Genomic DNA, 18,700 nt, shown 5'->3' on the forward strand with positions numbered 1-18,700 from the left:
AGCATCAGGATGGTAAAGACATAGGATGGGAAGAGCGGCCAAGCAAGTGGTTCTCCTAATGATTATGTATTATGTCAATTTATTTTTCCAAAGGACACAGGTGGAAGGAACCAGATGAAGTAGGTGGTTGAGCTTCTGGAGCTGCTGTGGAACATTTTGTACAAACAGGGAGTGGTAACATCTGTTCCATAAAGAGAAAACACTCTGCTGTCAAAAGAGCAGTAGGCTCAGCAGGAGATTCGAGTCCAGTCCAAGCTGTGTCCCTGCTTCCTATGTCAATGTGGCAAATCACTTGAACCCTCTGAATTTCCATTTAGCCATCTATCTTGTAATATATAATAACAATTATCATCTATATAACTCTTTAGACTTATTATCTGATGCAAATGCTCTACTAGATCTTCAACAAGAAAATGAGTTAGTCATTTGCTTCATTGCAGATTGTAAAGGCTAGAGATAAAGGAAATAATTTTTTTATTAAAATTCCTACAAAGCAAGATAATTTTCCCTTTTTATGACTTTGGTTAAATGCGTTCGAACCAAATCAACCATTCTATAATATGCCACATTGGGACACATAAATTAAAGCAATTACCCCGAATTAACATGTGCAGAGTCTGGACGTGGTGGCTCACGCCTGTAATCCCAGCACTTTGGGAGGCCGAGGTGGGTTAATCAGCTGAGATCAGGAGTTCAAGACCAGCCTGGCCAACATGGTGAAACCCTGTCTCTACAAAAATTAGTGGGGCATGATGGTGTGTGCCTGTAATCCCAGCTACTCGGGAGGCTGAGGCAGAAGAATCACTGGAACCCGTGAGGCAGAGGATGCACTGAGCCTAGGTCGCGCCATTACACTCCAGCCTGGGCGACAGAGCAAGACTCTGTCTCAAAAAAAAAACAAAAAACAAAAAACAAAAAAAACAAAAACCAAACAAACAAAAATGTGCAGGTCTACAAAACCTAAAGCCTATCTTTTTCAACCAGTATTCAACAAACACTTCACACAACTCCCTTTCTAACTTAATCCACTATCTCAATTGTGCCTTCATTCTTTGAGTGATGAGTTTTGTTTAAAATATTATGATAGCTTCTGAATATCTTAAATATTTTTGGAACTTCTATACTCAGATACACTTACAATATTTTTCCCACACACATACAATTTATTTATTGGCTTATCCATTAATTCATCGACAGATATTTGTTTGTTTTTTGCTCACCAAATGCTAGGCACTGTTCTAGAAGCTGGGTGACCCAGAATACAGCACAATAAAGTTTCTGTCTTGCTAAGCTTATATTCTGGTGAAAGTTAGGTTATATTCTGGTGGGAGAGAGATTATATATATATAACCATATGTGTAATTATCATATAAACATATATATATGATATTTTATATGTGTGTACATATGTGTGTGCATGTATCTATAAACAGATGGTCACTGACTCACCATGGTTTGACTCATGATATGATTTTTCATTTTTATGATAGATTTATCAGGGTATTAAATACATTTTACAACTATGATATTTTCAACTTATAGTAACTTTTTGGAACATAACCCCACTGTAAGTTAAAAAGACACTCTTTTGCCGGGTACAGTGGCTCACGCCTGTAATCCTAGGACTTTGGGAGGCCGAGGCGGGCGGATCACGAGGTCAGGAGTTCGAGACCAGCCTGGTCAGCAGGGTGAAACCCCATCTCTACTAAAAATACAAAAATTAGCCAGGCATGGTGGCGTGCGCCTGGAATCCCAGCTACTCGGGAGGCTGAAGTAGGAGAATCACTTGAACCCGGGAGGTGAAAGTTGCAATGAGCTGAGATCGCGCCACTGCACTCCAGCCTAGGCGACAGAGTGAGAATCCATTTCCAAAAAAAAAAAAAACACCATTGTTTTTAAGAATTTAAAGGTGGGTCACAGGCCTGGCCCACCTCCTCCCCAGGCACCCATGTGTCAGGCACAAGGCACTGCCACACATGGTGGCCTGGGGAGAAGGATCTTTGGAGAAGTATTATTTAATACAGGGTACTCGGGATAAGACTCTTTGATAAGGGGACATTTAAACAGAGACCTAAACAGGATGAGAAAGCTGGCTCTGCAGACATTTGGGGGTGCACATTCCAGGCCCAGGAGGGGCAAGTGCCAAGGGCCTGATGTGGGCGGGGACCTCGTGTGCTCCTGGCAGAGCCAGGGAGCCAGCAAGCCAGCGAGTCTGAGTGAGACTGAGTGAGCTGGAGCAGAGAATTCAATTCCCAAAGAGACACTGAAATGCCTTTAGATTTTATTTGATGTGAAATGGAAAGCCACTGCAGGTTGGGGCAGAGGAGTGATGTCATTGTATTTATTTGTAGAAGGTCCCTCTGAGCTACTGCAGGGAGAATGGACTGCAGGAACTACGGGTGGGGACAGGCAGGTCTGAGAGGAAGCTGCTGAGCGGGCCCGAGCCGGAGGATGATGTTTGGATTAAGATAATATTGGAGAGATCAGTGATACTCACTCCTATTCTGAACATATTCTGAAGAAAGAGCGAATGAGTTTTTATACAAGACAAAGAGGAGAGTCAGAAGTGACTTCAGGGTTTTGGTTTTGAATGAACACAGAGTTGCCATTTACTGAATGAGGAAGATTGGGATGAGAGGTTTTGTTGGGTGAAACCAAGAGTTTAGTTTTGAACATGGCAAGTGTGAGATACATCTGACACCCAAATAGGCAAAGATATCTCCAGTCTAGAGCTCAGGGGAGGGGTTGGAGCGGTAATCATGGCAAACGGCCTCTTTTTAATTACCACAGAAGTACATTGGGTTTTCCAGTGGTTCTAGGTGACCCTCTTCTGCGACGTTTTGTTATGCGGAGTTTATTCATGCTTATTCAGTAGCATTTAAAGAAACCGCAGAAGTATAGTTAATAACAGTGTGCTGAATTCTTGAAAATTGTAAAGACAGTACACGTTTAAGTGTTCTCATCACACACACACACAAATGATAAGCCCGTGAGGGAAAGCATATGCTAATGAGCTCAGTTGAGGCATTACACAATGCATGCCTACACCAAAACATTCTGTGGTACGTGATAAACATATATGAAGACAATTTCTGTCAATTAAAAAAATAGAAAAAAGAAACCACTGAAGTGGTGGATTCCTTCTGTTGAGAGGATTTGGAGGCCTTAGAAAGTTACTTTATTAAACATGACTGTTCTGTCAAGAGTAGAAGTCAACATGTGAGACACAATGAACCAGCATGTGCCCAAGTAAGGGGATTTCCAGAACATTCAAAGAGAGTATTCTACTCTTTCCAGAGTATTTTAATCTCTGAAAGATTACTATAAGGTACAAGTGTGACCACATCTAGCTGTCCCTTCTCTCCATCTGGCTGGGCACATCCAATCTCTGATGCCACCTAAATTCCACCTCTTGCATTGATCCTTTGACAATCACTTTAATCATAAGGGCTGTTTCCCCTCTGATTTCCCATACCCTCTAGCGAGTAACCTTGTATTTACTCCTTTCTGATTTTCCTGTGGCCTCTGTTTGAATCCTGGCTATGCCCCTTATTATGCTCCTGCCTTGCAGAGGCCTCTCTTAGCCTCAGTTTCCTCATCTATAAGGAAATAGAAGACCTAATACAGGCTCTGTAGTCCTATAATATTCAGCCTTGCAGAGATGTTATTTATAGCATAAATGAAATGCTATACATTATTACCAGTTGCTCAATAAATAGTAGAAATAATTTTGTGAATATGTGCATTATTATTTTTACTCCTTTTGTATTTTTATGAATCTTGTTTTATTTTACCATCTTTACTATAACATATTATGTAGCTGAACCCACGGACACATCCTCAATAAACATTTATCAGATGAATTAAACATGAATTAAATAAAAGAGAGAATATTTTGAGGGAGTAAAATATATTCTTTTGAAATGACAACTTATTTGGCAAATTTTGGAAGATTCAGCCAATTTAGAAACATTTCTGCTATGTCCAAAACAAACAAACAAACTAACAACAAAAAAAAATGACTACAGGTAAAAGAATTCCCCAACAATCTCTTTAGGCTTCTTTTGTAAACAGTAGATAAAGTAACATTTTAAAAATTAGTTAGTCTGAATATATAACAGTAAAAAAAAAAAAAACTATGGGTAGTCAAAATCTGTATCTTGTCAAATTAAAAAGAAAATCAAAGTTGGAAGCTAAAAATTATTTTCACAAAATGACTTGGCGTAAATTATATTGGTAAAATGAATTTTCCTTCCTAAAATAAAAAAGACAAGGCAATGCTGATAACTTTTCTTTTATAGTATTTCAAGGCCTTACACTGAACTTCAAAGAAAGCCAGACTTAAAATAACCTGAATGCAGCTGCATTTTCATCAGTTTTGCTGCACTTTTACCTTTACCGCCATTCATCATCTAAGTCAAACAGTTTATAAGGAGAAGACATAAATTCTAACCCCAAGCCAGGAATGCTATCAATGAGTTTGGAAGTTTACATTCTGTTGGCATGAGGTCACTATTTGCTGTCACTGGTGATCAATGAGCTGGCCAGTGTCCTTAGCCCTAGCCTATCTTTCTGAGTTTAGCAAGTTTCCCAGTTTTAATGAGTTTACTTACAGTCCTCAGAAAATATTTTCTACTGAAATTCACCAAGTCACATTTAGGTGATTTAAAATAGCAAACAATTTTTAAAAGCAGTAGGAATCTAAATTGCCATCCACACTGTTGGTATTTTAAAAACAGTGATTGATGAGGCAGAGGAGAAAGGATTATGTCTATAAATAAGCAAAGACTTAAAACCTTTTAGCAAGAACATTTATATCACCCAGGTTAATCTCTTATGACAATAGTTGTAGTCTCTTGGAAATTTGACAATGTCTTCCAGTGATTAGGAAGATATTGTTTTCTTATTAATACACAAAGAACTGGGGTACCATGGTTAATATTTTACTGAATTGTGGAAAAGTGGTAGATTTTTCTCAGTCCTAGTGGGCACTGACATTTTAACTCACTTATCTCTGATTTATTAAGTTCTTGACAGTGCCAAAAAAAAGAAAAAAAAGGGATGCATTTTGCCTGAAGGATCTGTAGCTAAGGCGATTTGACATATGCTTTTCTTCTCTCTTAAGGGGGTCGTCCCAGCTGTGCAATTGCCATTTCATGGTGCAGTAGTCTTTAAGATTACTTCTTAGATAGTGGAATTTTGTGTCACCACAATATTTTGAAAATTTGCTAAAATGACATTTTACATTAAATTTTGAATTTTATGAAGAAAACAAATACTTCAAGCTAAAATTATAATCAAAGATTATCCTAAGGATACAATGGAAAAAACACCCAATAATACATGAGAGGGCAAATACAATAGATGGGATGCCTATTAGATATTAATATCTTGTCAATGCATTGCTTATGTTTATTAGATTTCTCCTTTAAGCTACTGATTATAAGGACAGATATGCTCAGGGAATTTTATCATTTTATAAAAGATAACATGATAAGAAAATTTATAGTTACTTGATATATATGAATACATGAGCTCATGATTTACATGATTAAATTGGATGTCATGTAAAGGATAATACAGCTCTCCTCTCCATCTCTCTTATTTGGTCATCAGTTTAATACTCCAGGTGGGTAGACTCCTGTGGATGATCTTATAGAACAAGCGTGTACTTTATTTTCAAATAAGCCTCAAAGCTCTTTTATAAAAATGTAGGGCCAAACTGTCATGATACTGTATAGTTCAATTTGCTGTGCATAGACCCACAGTTACAACACATATTCTTTAAACTCCAGGCAGGAGTATGGCAAAAGTGTGCTGTGGGTTATAAAGGGACAGGACAGAGCATTTGAAGGCGTTGGAATAAACCCATCACCCATACTGGAAAAACAACTTAGAGACCACACCATATTTATAAGAGGGTCAGCAGCAACAATTTTATATATAAAAGGACTGGTCTACAGTAATCAGAGCCCCCAAGTTTTCACTGGGAGATGTTTTCAAAGCTCATAAATGATATTTTTTGGCCCTAGGCACAGAACAAATGGAAAATACTAAGAATTCAAATGAAATGGTTTATAGTTTGCATCAGCTTTTAAGTTTGATTTATAACAAAGATAACTGCAAATGTAATGGGTCTTCACTATATTCATGATCTTCATGACACCAGGAAATACCAACTTATACCACTTGGGTGAACTGTTTTCCTTTTGAACTGTGATACTAAAATAAAGTGACAGCATGTTAAAATATATATTTAAGTAAATATTGTACTTCTGCATAGCTACCCACTGTTGACTAATGTCAATAATACATCTTGATCACAGTGGTAATTATTTCTGTTGCCATCGTATAAGCCACATAATTATGTAAGTACAACACTTAAAAATAGAAAAAAAATTCACATAGCTTAAAAATATAAGATGCTCCTTAAAATTTAGGGCTGGTTGTTATAAAAATAAAATTATTTCCAAAAGAATACAAAATTTGCAAGTGTGAGACTACTCTATTGAAAAAGACAGCAAAACCAAAAAAGAATTTGGAGATATACTTTGATTTATAGCAACACTACTATACGTTGACCCTTGAACAATATGGGTCAGTACTGCATCAGTTCACTTATAAATAGATTTCCTTCTGCCTCTGACACCCCTGAGACAGCAAGACCAACTCCTTCTCTTCCTCCTCCTCAGCCTACTCAATGTGGAGGTGAGGATGAAGCTCTTTATCATAGTGTACTTCCACTTCATGAATAGTAAACCTATTTTCTTCCTTATGATTTTCTTAATAACATTTTCTTTCCTCTAGCTTACTGATTGTAAGAATATAGAATACATATAACATACAAATGTGGTTAATCGGTGATTCATGTTATGGGTGAGGCTTTTTGTTAACCACAGGCTATCAGCAGTTAAGTCTGGGGAAAGTCAAAATTATACCTGAGTATTCCACTGCCTAGGAGTCAGCACTTCTAAGCCTCAGGTTGTTCTAGAGTCAACTGTAATTTTTAGAACCTCTCTAGGTAGTTAATTTAAAGGGGAGGCCGGGTGCAGTGGCTCATGCCTGTAATCCCAGCACTTTGGGAGGCCAAGGCGGGTGGATCACGAGGTCAGGATTTCAGACCAGTCTGGCCAAAATGGCGAAACCCCGTCTCTACTAAAAATGCAAATATTAGGCAGGCATGGTGGCAGGCTCCTGTAATCCCAGCTACGCGGGAGCCTATGGCAGGAGACTCGCTTGAACCTGGGAGGTGGAGGTTGCAGTGAGCCGAGATGGAGCCACTGCACTGCAGCCTGGGCGCCAGAGCGAGACTCCGTCTCAACAACAACAACAAAATAAAATAAAATAAACAATAAAGAGGAAAAGTTCATTTGAATGTGTGAGTTTCACTACATTGGTTGAACACTAAGTGAATTTCTCATATTATTCTTCCTTTTCAGCGTGGGCGGTCCCTGATAAAGATGCAAAAACTAAAGCTTTTCAAAAAGAGTGACACTTACATCATTACTGCACATGAAACAGTATTAGTGAGACAGAGATTTTCACAGAACCATGAAGAGTTCACCTTTAACCACTTCCACCCCTACCGGCCAGGATGGCGGCTCTTCTCTTGCTCCTCCTGCTTGCCTAGAGGAAGTCACCAAAGACCTTGTTTCTTAAAAGGAGCCAATGTTTCTGAGGTGCTGGCCTCTTCAGAAACTAAAATCCAGGCTTTTCTCTTCATTTGCCCTGATGCGTGTAGTTTATACGGCTCTGGTTGTGTTGCAGTAGCATTTGGCAAGGGGTAAGTAGAAAGGAGAAATTTCCATGTAGCTTGTTTAGGAAGGAAGACCATCCTGGGAGCATCACAGACATGTGGGCCAAGAGGAGAGCCAGCTCGCCCCTGCCATCAGGGTGGCCTCCACTGCCTCTTCATTCCACTTCCTCATTTCACTTGTGATTAAAAAATAAAATGTAAAATGTGGACTTGCTTTTTATTTCCCCACTCTTAGCACCACTTCTAATACATATGCTATATGTTATGTATATATTATATATATATTTATATATTTTGTATGTAAATATAAATGTGTGTCCATCCATTCCCATTATATATATATATATATATATATATATAATAGCTGCCCCTTTCCATACTGTTTCATCATCATACTTTTCAGTTTTTTGTTTTTTTTTTGTTTTTTGAGATGGAGCCTTGCCTTGTTGACCATGCTGGAGTGCAACGGCCCCATCTCTGCTCACTGCAACCTCTGCCTCCCAGGTTCTAGTGATTCTCCTGCCTCAGCCTCCTGAGTAGCTGGGATTACAGGCGTCTGCCACTACACTTGGCTAATTTTTTGTATTTTTAGTAGAGATAGGGTTTCACCATGTCGGCCAGGCTGGTCTTGAACTCCTGACCTCAGGTGATCCACCCCCCTCGGCCTCCCAAAGCGCTGGGATTACAAGCGTGAGCTACCGCACCGGCCATATATATTTTGTATATAAATATAATATATAAATGTGTGTCCATTCATTCCCATTATATATATATTATATATAATATAAATATATAATGTATAATATAAATATATATTATATATATAAATCCATATATAATGTATATAATATATTATATAAAATATATTATCTATAATATATATAAAATGGGAATGGATGGACACACATTTATATATTATATTTACATACAAAATATATGTATATAATACATAGCTGCCCTTTTCCATGTGTTTCATCATACTTTGCAGTTTTTTAAATAAAATTGAAAGGAAATCAATGTTTTATTTTCAGAGTTCCCTTTTTTCAAAATATAATAGAGAAGTCCATCCAAATAATTTATTTTAATCCCCAATACATAATAATTTTAAAGATGCAAGAGAAGTAATTTCACCATTTACTATTCCATTGAGTGGCCTGTGAGAGGAGAGATGAGAAGAAGACAGAAAAGAAAGGGTGTCCTAATTCTATTTCTATACCATACTTTTGACTTCTTGGTTAAAATATAGAAGTAATTAAAATCATTACAAATCAAGTTATACTCTAAATTCTATAAAATATTGATTTTTATTTTCATCATAATAGACATGTACATTTATTTAGTTTCTCTTAAATCAGATTTTGTCACATTTAATTTTTAGAAAACAAAAATCTTAGAACCTTTTGATAATTTGTAGTTATGAAAGACCAATCAGAAATTTTCAGTTCTTCTGCTATTAAAGTAATTTTAAAATCTCTGATATCAGTAAATTGTAATTATTTAATAAAATATGGAAAACATTTTCACATATTTTCTAATATTTTGATATTTCGGAATAAAAAGAGCTAACTCCTTTAAAATATTTTAAACTTGGAAGAAGTCTTAAATGTTTTTGTTTTATTTTCAGAATTCTGCACATCAAAGAAGAAGAATAAGAGAAGAGGGAAGAGGAGGAGGAAGGAGAATAAAAGAAAATTAATTAAGAAAAAGTGAACCATTTTAGTTCAGGAACTTGAGAGACCTCCGTAGGTAAAATAATCACTATTTTCCTATGGATAGCTGGCCTTGAATTCTATCTTAGTCACCAGGGTAAGAGAGTGTGATGACCTCTTCTAGATACTATTTTAGTACATCACATACTCACTTCATAGTTTAACAGAATTGCTGGTGGCTATACCCAAGCTTGTTAGAATAAACATTACCGAGTTTCAGAATCAAAGTTCATTTAAAAAGTCCACTGATTGCAACACCTGATTAATACATTTAGGGGAAAGGGAAGAACAAAGCTTCGTGGAAATTAATAGGATGTCAAACCTGGATGGAACCCTAGACACTTGCACGGGTGCCCCTCTGAGCTGAGGAGAGACCCAGGACAAGAGCTGCAATGTGTATCTTGATCCTATTGCAAATGATTCACTGGAAATTATGCACTTAAATGTATTGGTTAATTATTCCATACATGCTGCACAATGTTCTTGGCATTGATAATTCACAGGTTTAAAAAAATCATAATCTCTAGGGGAATCAAAAGGAAAGGGAATAGAAAAAAGAAAGTAAGAAGCCACAAATTTCAAGAGAGAAAAACTGACAAAAAGAAGGGGGTAGTCAGCTTCATGAATAATGCGGATGTACCGAGTGGGATGAGAACCCAGAGTGTGTGTGGGATTTGGAATTACGCACATGACCTTGGCACAGTGTCAGTAAAGTGCTCAGGAGGGAACTTAGATTGTAGCCAGGATGAAGAAGGTGTGGGGAATTCCTAAAGCCATAAGCATGAAAGAAACCCATTTTTAAAAATGGGCAACAGGTATAAACAGGCAAGTTCACAAAAGACAAAATCCAAAATCCCTATTTTAAAAAACGATTCAATCTCTGTGATCAAGGATATGCAAATGAGAATGAGGAAATACCACAATACTTCCATTACATGAGGTGGGGAGTGTCTGACAACACCTGTTTTGGGAAGACATGGAGATACAGAAATTCTCATAACTCTGCTTGTGGAGTACAGATTGTTAAAACTTGGAAACCAATTTGACAACAGCCAGAAAAGTTCAAAAGGTACATTGTCCCTGTAACTCAGCAATTCCTTTGTTAGCTGTATTCTCTAGAGAAATTCTTACACATAGGCACCTAGATAAATGTAGAATGCAGTTCAATGAAGCATTAATACATACTGAGCAACAATCTTTGGGAAAACAGACTTTAAAAGTTGTACTCCTTAAAACCTAGATGATGGCTTGATAGATGCAGCAAACCACCATGGCACATGTATACCTATGTAACAAACCTGCACATTCAGCACGTGTATCCCAGAACTTAAAAAAAAAGAAAAAAAACTTGTACTGCTGCTACCTGATTCAGGACCCAGACCTCAGGAAGACATAAATGTTAGCCCTTTCTCCAATTTTTTGTGCTTTGGATACATTTCTTTTCTATGAAGATATTTGTCTTATATTTGACTGTGTCTGTGTTTTGGTTTTCTATTTCCATGTTACATTCATCATTGCCATTTTAAAATCTATACCAAGAAGCACCAAAATATATTTCATATGTCTACACTCAAAAATTGATTGTAAAACAGAAAAAGGTGAACAAAATGAGTATCAACCACTTTTCTAGGACCCATTAGAGGACTGAAGCTGCAGGACAAAGTACCACTCTGAAATTTAGAGACAAGAGCATCCCAAATGCCACAGGCAGCTGAGATCTGCTTATCTGGAGAGAAGCCAGTGGAGACTTAAATTGGTAGAAACACATAAATGGTCATTTTTAAAAACTGTTGGAGACTGTGTGGACTAGTGTGAGAGCAAAAATCTTCTGGACCTGGAGCTTTAACTGGATCCCCAGGATTTCCCAGGCTTTACCTCCAGGTACTCAATCAGGTTCTCAGGAGAAGGAGCCAGGAAAGATGCTCTCTCAGCTCTGGCATGGAGAAGGAAAAAGGAAATCTTATGAAATGCACCAGGGATTTTTCCATAACAAAGGCTTACCCTCCAGGGGAAAGAGCTTTGTCAGAGTGTTATTCCAGTTGAAGAACTGGAATTCTTTCTACTTCAGCCCCCTCCAGCCTTCCAGTCTCCCCTAAGAGAAAAACAAGAAAACAATAAACTAACAAAAGATGACTTCTGATTCTGCAAATTGCAGTAGACCTGCTATTCGCTATTCTTCCCGCTAACAACCCTAAAAATTACATATTCAACAAACACAAGGAGACTCTGGAAGGTGGGGAGAAGAAGGTAACTGAGCTGGGCAACTTGGGACACAAAGAATGACATATGGTGGTGAGTTTCCAGGTTTGCTTTCTGCCTCATATAACCATGACTTGGAGCTAGAGAAGGCAGCAGTTTGGAAATGCCAAAGGCAGAGACAATACAACCCCCAACGAAAGCCTGCTCTCCTAGCCAGAGGACCACAAAAGGGGCGATGTAACAGGAAAAGAAACTCTGGGAAAATATTTTATATTCTAGACAAATACAACAGAAACAAACAAACACGTGACCCCAACTCCAACCATACCATCAAAGGCCATGAGAGGAGCCTAGACTGCCACCCTCACCAGTTGTGATGAGGTGCCTTAAATCCCTGCAGGGTTGTCAGAGAAGACAAGTAGCGAGCCATGATATTTATCCTCACCTGCTGGAAACAAGCGTTCTCAAAGGGTTGGTGGAGACTACATGAGAACTTGGAATTCTACCCCCATCCATCTGTAACAAGACAATCCTCACCCTCCCTGGTGGGTTGGTGACAGAGGCATCTTATTAGAGAGTTAGCACAGTCATCATTGCCCAGTGGTAACAAGGCCACTCACTCCATGATGACAGTGGGGGACACAGAGGAGCAGGACCATCCACCCTTACACAGCCTCTCATCTGGTGTCATGGGGTCTGAGTGGTAAACCTGAACTCTGCCTTATCTGGAAGTAATAAGGTGGTGCCTCCCTCTCCTCCTGCCAGACTGGTATCAGAAAAAGCCAGATAAAACGGCAGATTTAAACAGATACGGAGTCTTATGACATAATACAAAATGACCAAGCTTCAATATTAAATCACCCATCATACCAAGAATCAGAAGGATATCAAACTGAATTAAAAGACAATTGGCCCATGCCCATATCAAGATAACAGACATGATACAACCATCTGAGAAAGATTTTAAAGCAGTCCTAATAAAAATACTTCAACTAACCATCACAAACAATCTTTAAAGAAACAAAAAGTAGAAATCTTCAGCAAAGAAACAGAAGATATAAAGAAGAACCAAATGGAAATTTTAGAATTAAAAGATATACAGTTAATTTAAAGGCACAGTGAATGGGGTTAGTGCCAGAATGAAGAAATGGAGGAAAGAGTAAGTGAACTGGAAGAGGGAAAATACAATTATCAAATGTGAACAACTGAAAGAATATAGAAATTTAAAAAATAAACAAAGTCTCAGGGATCTGTGGTATATAAGGAAGATCTAACATTCACATTATTGAAATTCTAACAAAGACAGGAGAAAGAGGGCCAGGCTGAAGACAATAATTTATGGAATAATGGCTGAAAACTTCTCATATTTGGCAAGAGGCATAAATGTACAGACTGGAGAAGTTGAGGGGATTCAAAAGAGGATGGCCAGCCGTGGTGGCTCACGCCTGTAATCCCAGCACTTTGGGAGGCCGAGGTGGGTGCATCACCTGAGGTCAGGAGTTCGAGACCGGCCTGGCTAACATGATTAAACCACGTCTCTACTAAAAATACAAAAATTAGCCAGGCATGGTGGCACATTCCTATAATCCCAGCTACTTGGGAGGCTGAGGCAGGAGAATTGCTTGAACCTGGGAGATGGAAGCTGCAGTGAGCCGAGATGGTGCCACAGCACTCCAGCCTGGGCAACAAGAGCAAAACTCTGTCTAAAAAAAAAAAAAAAAAAAGCATAAATCTAAAGAAACCATACCCTGACAAATCATAGATAAACTTCTAAACATTAAAGACAAAAATTCTTGAAAATAGCAAGAGATAAACACTAACTTACCTATCAAGCAAAAGCAGTTTGAATAATAGCTGATTCCTCATCAGAAACCATGGAGGATGGAAGAACGTAGCACAGTATTTTCTAGTGGCTGAAAAAAAGTCCTGTCATCTGGATTTCAGTACCTAATAAAAATAATCTTCAAGAATGAAGGGGAAATAAAGATATTCTCAGATGAAGACAATCTCAGATCATTTGTCACGAGAAGACCTATCCTAAAAGAATGGCTAAGGATGTTCTCAAACACACAAAGGAAACAATAAAATAAAGAACCTTGGAGCATCAGAAAGGAAGAATACAGCAGGCAGAAATATGGGTTCACACTGGGATTCTAGCTCCTGGTTAACCTGCATGTGATCTTCCAAGACTGTCCACAGGCAAGTCCGATGCCTGTACCCGGCAGGCTTCACACAGGAGAGCTACCCTCCCCACACCAGGCTTGGTGCACAGCCAGTGCATTGCAGTTATTATTATTATTATTATTATTTTTTGAGACAGAATCTCACTCTGTCACCCAGCTGGAGTGCAGCGGTGCAATCTCAGCTGACTGCAACCTCTGCCTCCCGGGTTCAAGTGATTCTCCTGCCTCAGCCTCCCGAGTAGCTGGGACTACAGTTGCGTGCCACCACACCCAGCTAATTTTTTGTATTTTTAGTAGAGACGGGGTTTCACTGTGTTATCCAGGATGGTCTCAATCTCCTGACCTCATGATCTCCTGCCTCAGCCTCCCAAAGTGCTGGGATTACAGGTGGGAGCCACTGCGCCCGGCCAGCGCAATGCAGTTCTAATGGGAGTTGATGTCAGGGACTCAGGGGCCTCTGGGCCAGGCATGCTCTTGGGCATATTCCTAGCCCAGACCTGTCCATTCCTGGAACTCTCTATCTGAGGCCTTGAGCAGAAGTCTTCTTCACTGGCCTCTGCTGAGAACTTATCCGAGAGAAATGGGGGAAATCTTCAAGCCACTTTTTTCTACTCTGACTCAATACTCCGTACTTTCTACCCGTGCCCTTCCCTTTCTCCATCCTCCTGGTGGTCCCCAGTCGCAGGGTCTGTAATATTGCACTAGCCTTTTACTTGAGGCAATCTCCACATCATGCTGATCCACCTGGCCCTCAGCCATTGCACCAATCCATAGGGGAAGGTAGAGTAGGGCAGAGCCAGCACTCTGTTTCAGACTCTTGGTGATACCATAAGAGTAAGGGATTAAAACCACTGCTCAGTGGCTTTCATTTCTGGTTTGTCACTGATACGGACAGGAGACAGGGAAAACTGGGTAGAAGGGTGCAGTTCCCAGGCAAAGGCCCCACCCTCAAGCCTGGATATCCTCGGCCCTACATGAGAACAAGCATTCCTGTTTTCACAACCCAAAAGTTGCCTTTTGGCCTGCCACACCCCCTATCCTGCACCCATGCATATATACCCTGAACCCCAGGCTCCAGAAGCTGACCAGTAAGCCACCAGATCAGCAGATGGATGGCGAAAGGATGCGGCAGAGAAAGAGAGAAGAGGAGGAACATCTAACACCCAGAGGAGTTTAGCGGGGGCCGTTGGAGAGGAGTCCAGCAGCTGAGTGGCCCAGCTCCGGCTCCGGAGGAAGATCGCCTTCCCACTCCATCTCCCCATTGCGGCCCCCGATCCATCCCGCTGAAAGCCACCTCCACCACTCAATAAAACTTCGCATTCACCCTTCAAGCCCGTGTGTGACCCAAGTTTTCCGTGATGCTGGGCGAGAGCTCGGAATAGAGAAAGCTGTCACACTGGCCCACTGCCCTTGCCAAAAGGCAGACGATTCATTGAGCTGACTAACACTCAAGCCTCTGCAGGCGGCAGAGCTGAAAGAGCTTTATAACAGGTGGGTTGCAGGCACCCTCCTCAGACACTACCTACCGAGGAGCCAGAGCCCAAAGCGCTCGCCCCGGCCTCTGCATCTGCCTGTCTGCATGCTCTCCCTCCTGCCAAGGGGTTTGAGCAGCGGCACCACTGAACAGGCAAGCCACACCCCTGCCGCACATCCTGCGTCCTGCCAGGGGAATCAGCGAACTCTCCCGCTTCATCACTTTACTTGGCTACTCTGACACCTGACAGCTTAGCTGTCTCCAACTCAGCTGAGCTCCTGACAAATAGACCCTTCTTCCTGAGTTTTCAAAATTAGGTATGATGGTGCAAGTGAAAATTATAACACTGTATGATAGTTCGCTAAATGTTTGTAGAGCAAATATTTAAGACAATTATAGATATAGGAGAGGAAAGGAAGATAAATAGAGATAAGATTTCTACATTTCACTTAAAATGACAACACCAATAAAGTGTTTTATATGTAAATTATTATAAATTATATAATTAATGTAATATTAGATTATATGTGGTATATATAATATAAAATCTTACACCTAGGGCACCTACAAAAAAACCTATATAAAAAGATACATGTAAAATCACTAGAGATAAATCACAATGGAATTCTTTAAAATGCTCAAGTGGCCGGGGGCGGTGGCTCATGCCTGTAATCCCAGCCTTTGGAGGCCGAGGCGGGCAGTTCACAAGGTCAGGAGATGGAGACCATCCTGGCTAACACAGTGAAACCCCGTCTCTACTAAAAATACAAAAAATTAGCCGGGCGTGGTGGCGGGCACCTGTTGTCCCAGCTACTGGGGAGGCTGAGGCAGGAGAATGGCGTGAACCCGGGAGGTGGAGCTTGCAGTGAGCCGAGATTGCACCACTGCACTCCAGCCTGGGCGACAGAGTGAAACTCTGTCTCAAAAAAAAAAAAAAAAAAAAAAAAAAAAAAAAGTTCAAGTAACTCACAGACAGGCAACAAAAAAATCAATAAAATAAGAGAAGCAAGAAACAGAAAGCACAAATAGAAAACAAAAAAATAAAATGGCAGACTTAAGCACTAATATATCAGTAATCACATTAAGTGTAAATGGTCTAAGTACACCAAAGAAAAGACAGAACCTGGCAGAATAAATTAAAATATGACTTCCTCACAGTAAAACAAAAAACGATATGATCTAACTGTATACTGTCTATAAGAAACACAAATGTGATAATAAAGATAGGTGCAAAGTAAAAATAGAAAAAATATATAGTATGAAAAATTAATCAAAAGAAATAAAATTCGCTCTCTCTCTCTATATATATACATAATTTTTTTTTCAGACAGGGTCTCACTCTATCTCTAGGATGGAGTGCAGTGGTGCAATCTCAGCTCACTGCAACCTCCGACTCCCTGGTTCAAGTGATTCTCCTGCCTTAGCCTCCTGAGTAGCTGGGATTACAGGCACACGCCACCATGCCCAGCTAATTTTTGTATTTTTAGTAGAGACAGGGTTTCACCATGTTGGCCAGGATGGTCTCCATCTCCTGACCTCGTGATTCGCCTGCCTCGGCCTCCCAAAGTGCTGGGATTACAGGCATGAGTCACCGCGCCCAGCTGAAAATTAGCTATATGAGCATTAGATAAAGTACAGTAGAGCTAAGGAACTTAACAGAGACAGAAAAGAACATTACATAACGATGAAAGAGTCAATTCACAAAGAAGGCATAGCAATCTTAAATATGTATGCATTGAACAAAAAGCTATAAAATATAGGAGGTGAAAACTGATAAAATAGAAAGGAACAGAAAGGAGAAATAAACAAGTTGACAGTTATACTTGAAGACTTCAACACTTCTCTCCTAACAATTGCTGAAACAACTAGACAACATCAGTAAGCATGCAAGAATACAGCAAAACTCAACAACATCATCCACAAACAGGATCTAATAAATACGTATTGAACACGCCAACTGACAACAGTAGTATCCATGCAACAAAGACCAAGATAGACCATGATGTGGACCAAAAAATGAGCCCCAACAAAATTATTGTAAATGTACAGAGTGTATTCTGCAACAAGAAGGATATCAAATGTGAAATCAACAGCAGAAAATATTCTCCAAGCACTTGGAAACTAAAGAGCACATTCATTAATAATTCATTTGTCAAAGATGAAGTCTCACGGTGAATATGAATGAGAATGAAAATAAAATTTTGGAAAAGAAGAATAAGGTGTAAGTCTGATTGCAAGACTTATTGTATATCTATCGTAACCAATATTCTGTGGAGTTGGTGGGAAGGAGAGGCGCATAGATCAATGGAATAGTCCAGAAATACACCAACATGCAAAAATGCCCAAGTGACTTTTAATAAAGGCGTAACAGCAATTCAATAAAGGAAAGATTGCCTTTTCAATAAATGGCGCTAGAATAGTGGACACCCAGAAGCAAAAAGCAAAACTTATTCTAAGTCTTAAACCTTATATAAAAATTAATTCAAAGGGATTGCAGATTTAAATGTTAAAACGCTTAGAAAAAAATAAGTATAGAAGATAAGATTCCTAGGATCTTGGACTAGGCAAGGAGTTCCTAGACTTGATACCAAAAATATGTTTTATAAATGAAAAACATGAATAAATGGGACTTCATAAAATTTAAAACTTTGCTCAGTGAAAGACTCTGCGAAGAATATAGAATACAAGCTATAGAATGTGAGAAATTATTTGAATACCAGAAATCCAATGAAGGACTAGTATCTAGAACATATAAAAAGTTCTCACAACTCAACATTAAAAAAAAAAAGACAAAAAAGTAACTAAATAGAATCTGAGTAACAGACATAGAGAAATTTTTCACTAAGCAAGACATACAGTGACAAGCTGGGCATGGTGGCTCACACCTGTAATGCCAGCACTTTGGGAGGCCAAGGCAAGCAGATCACCTGAGGTCAGGAGTTCGAGACCAGCCTGGCTGACGTGGTGAAATCTGGTTTCTACTAAAAATAGAAAAATTAGCCAGATGTGGTGGTGCACACCTGTAGTCCCAGCTACTCCAGAGGCTGAGGCTGGAGAATCATGTAAACCCAGGAGACAGAGGTTGCAGTGAGCTGAGATCACGCCACTGCAGCCCAGCCTGGGAGATAGAGCGAACTTCCATCTCAAAAAAAAAAAAAAAAAAAAAAGATATACAGTAACAAGCATGAGAGAAAATGTTAAAAAGCATTAAGCATGAGGGAAATACAAATTAGAGGTACAATAAAATACCATTATACACTTATCGGAATAGCTAAAAAAATGGTGACAGTGCTGTGTGCTGACAAAGATGCAGAGAACCTGGATCACACTTACATTGCTGGTGTAAATGAAAATTGTACCGCCATTCTGGAAAACAATG

This window comes from Pan troglodytes, chromosome 8 (genome assembly GCF_028858775.2).
Source record: "Pan troglodytes isolate AG18354 chromosome 8, NHGRI_mPanTro3-v2.0_pri, whole genome shotgun sequence".
Lineage (NCBI taxonomy): Eukaryota > Metazoa > Chordata > Mammalia > Primates > Hominidae > Pan > Pan troglodytes.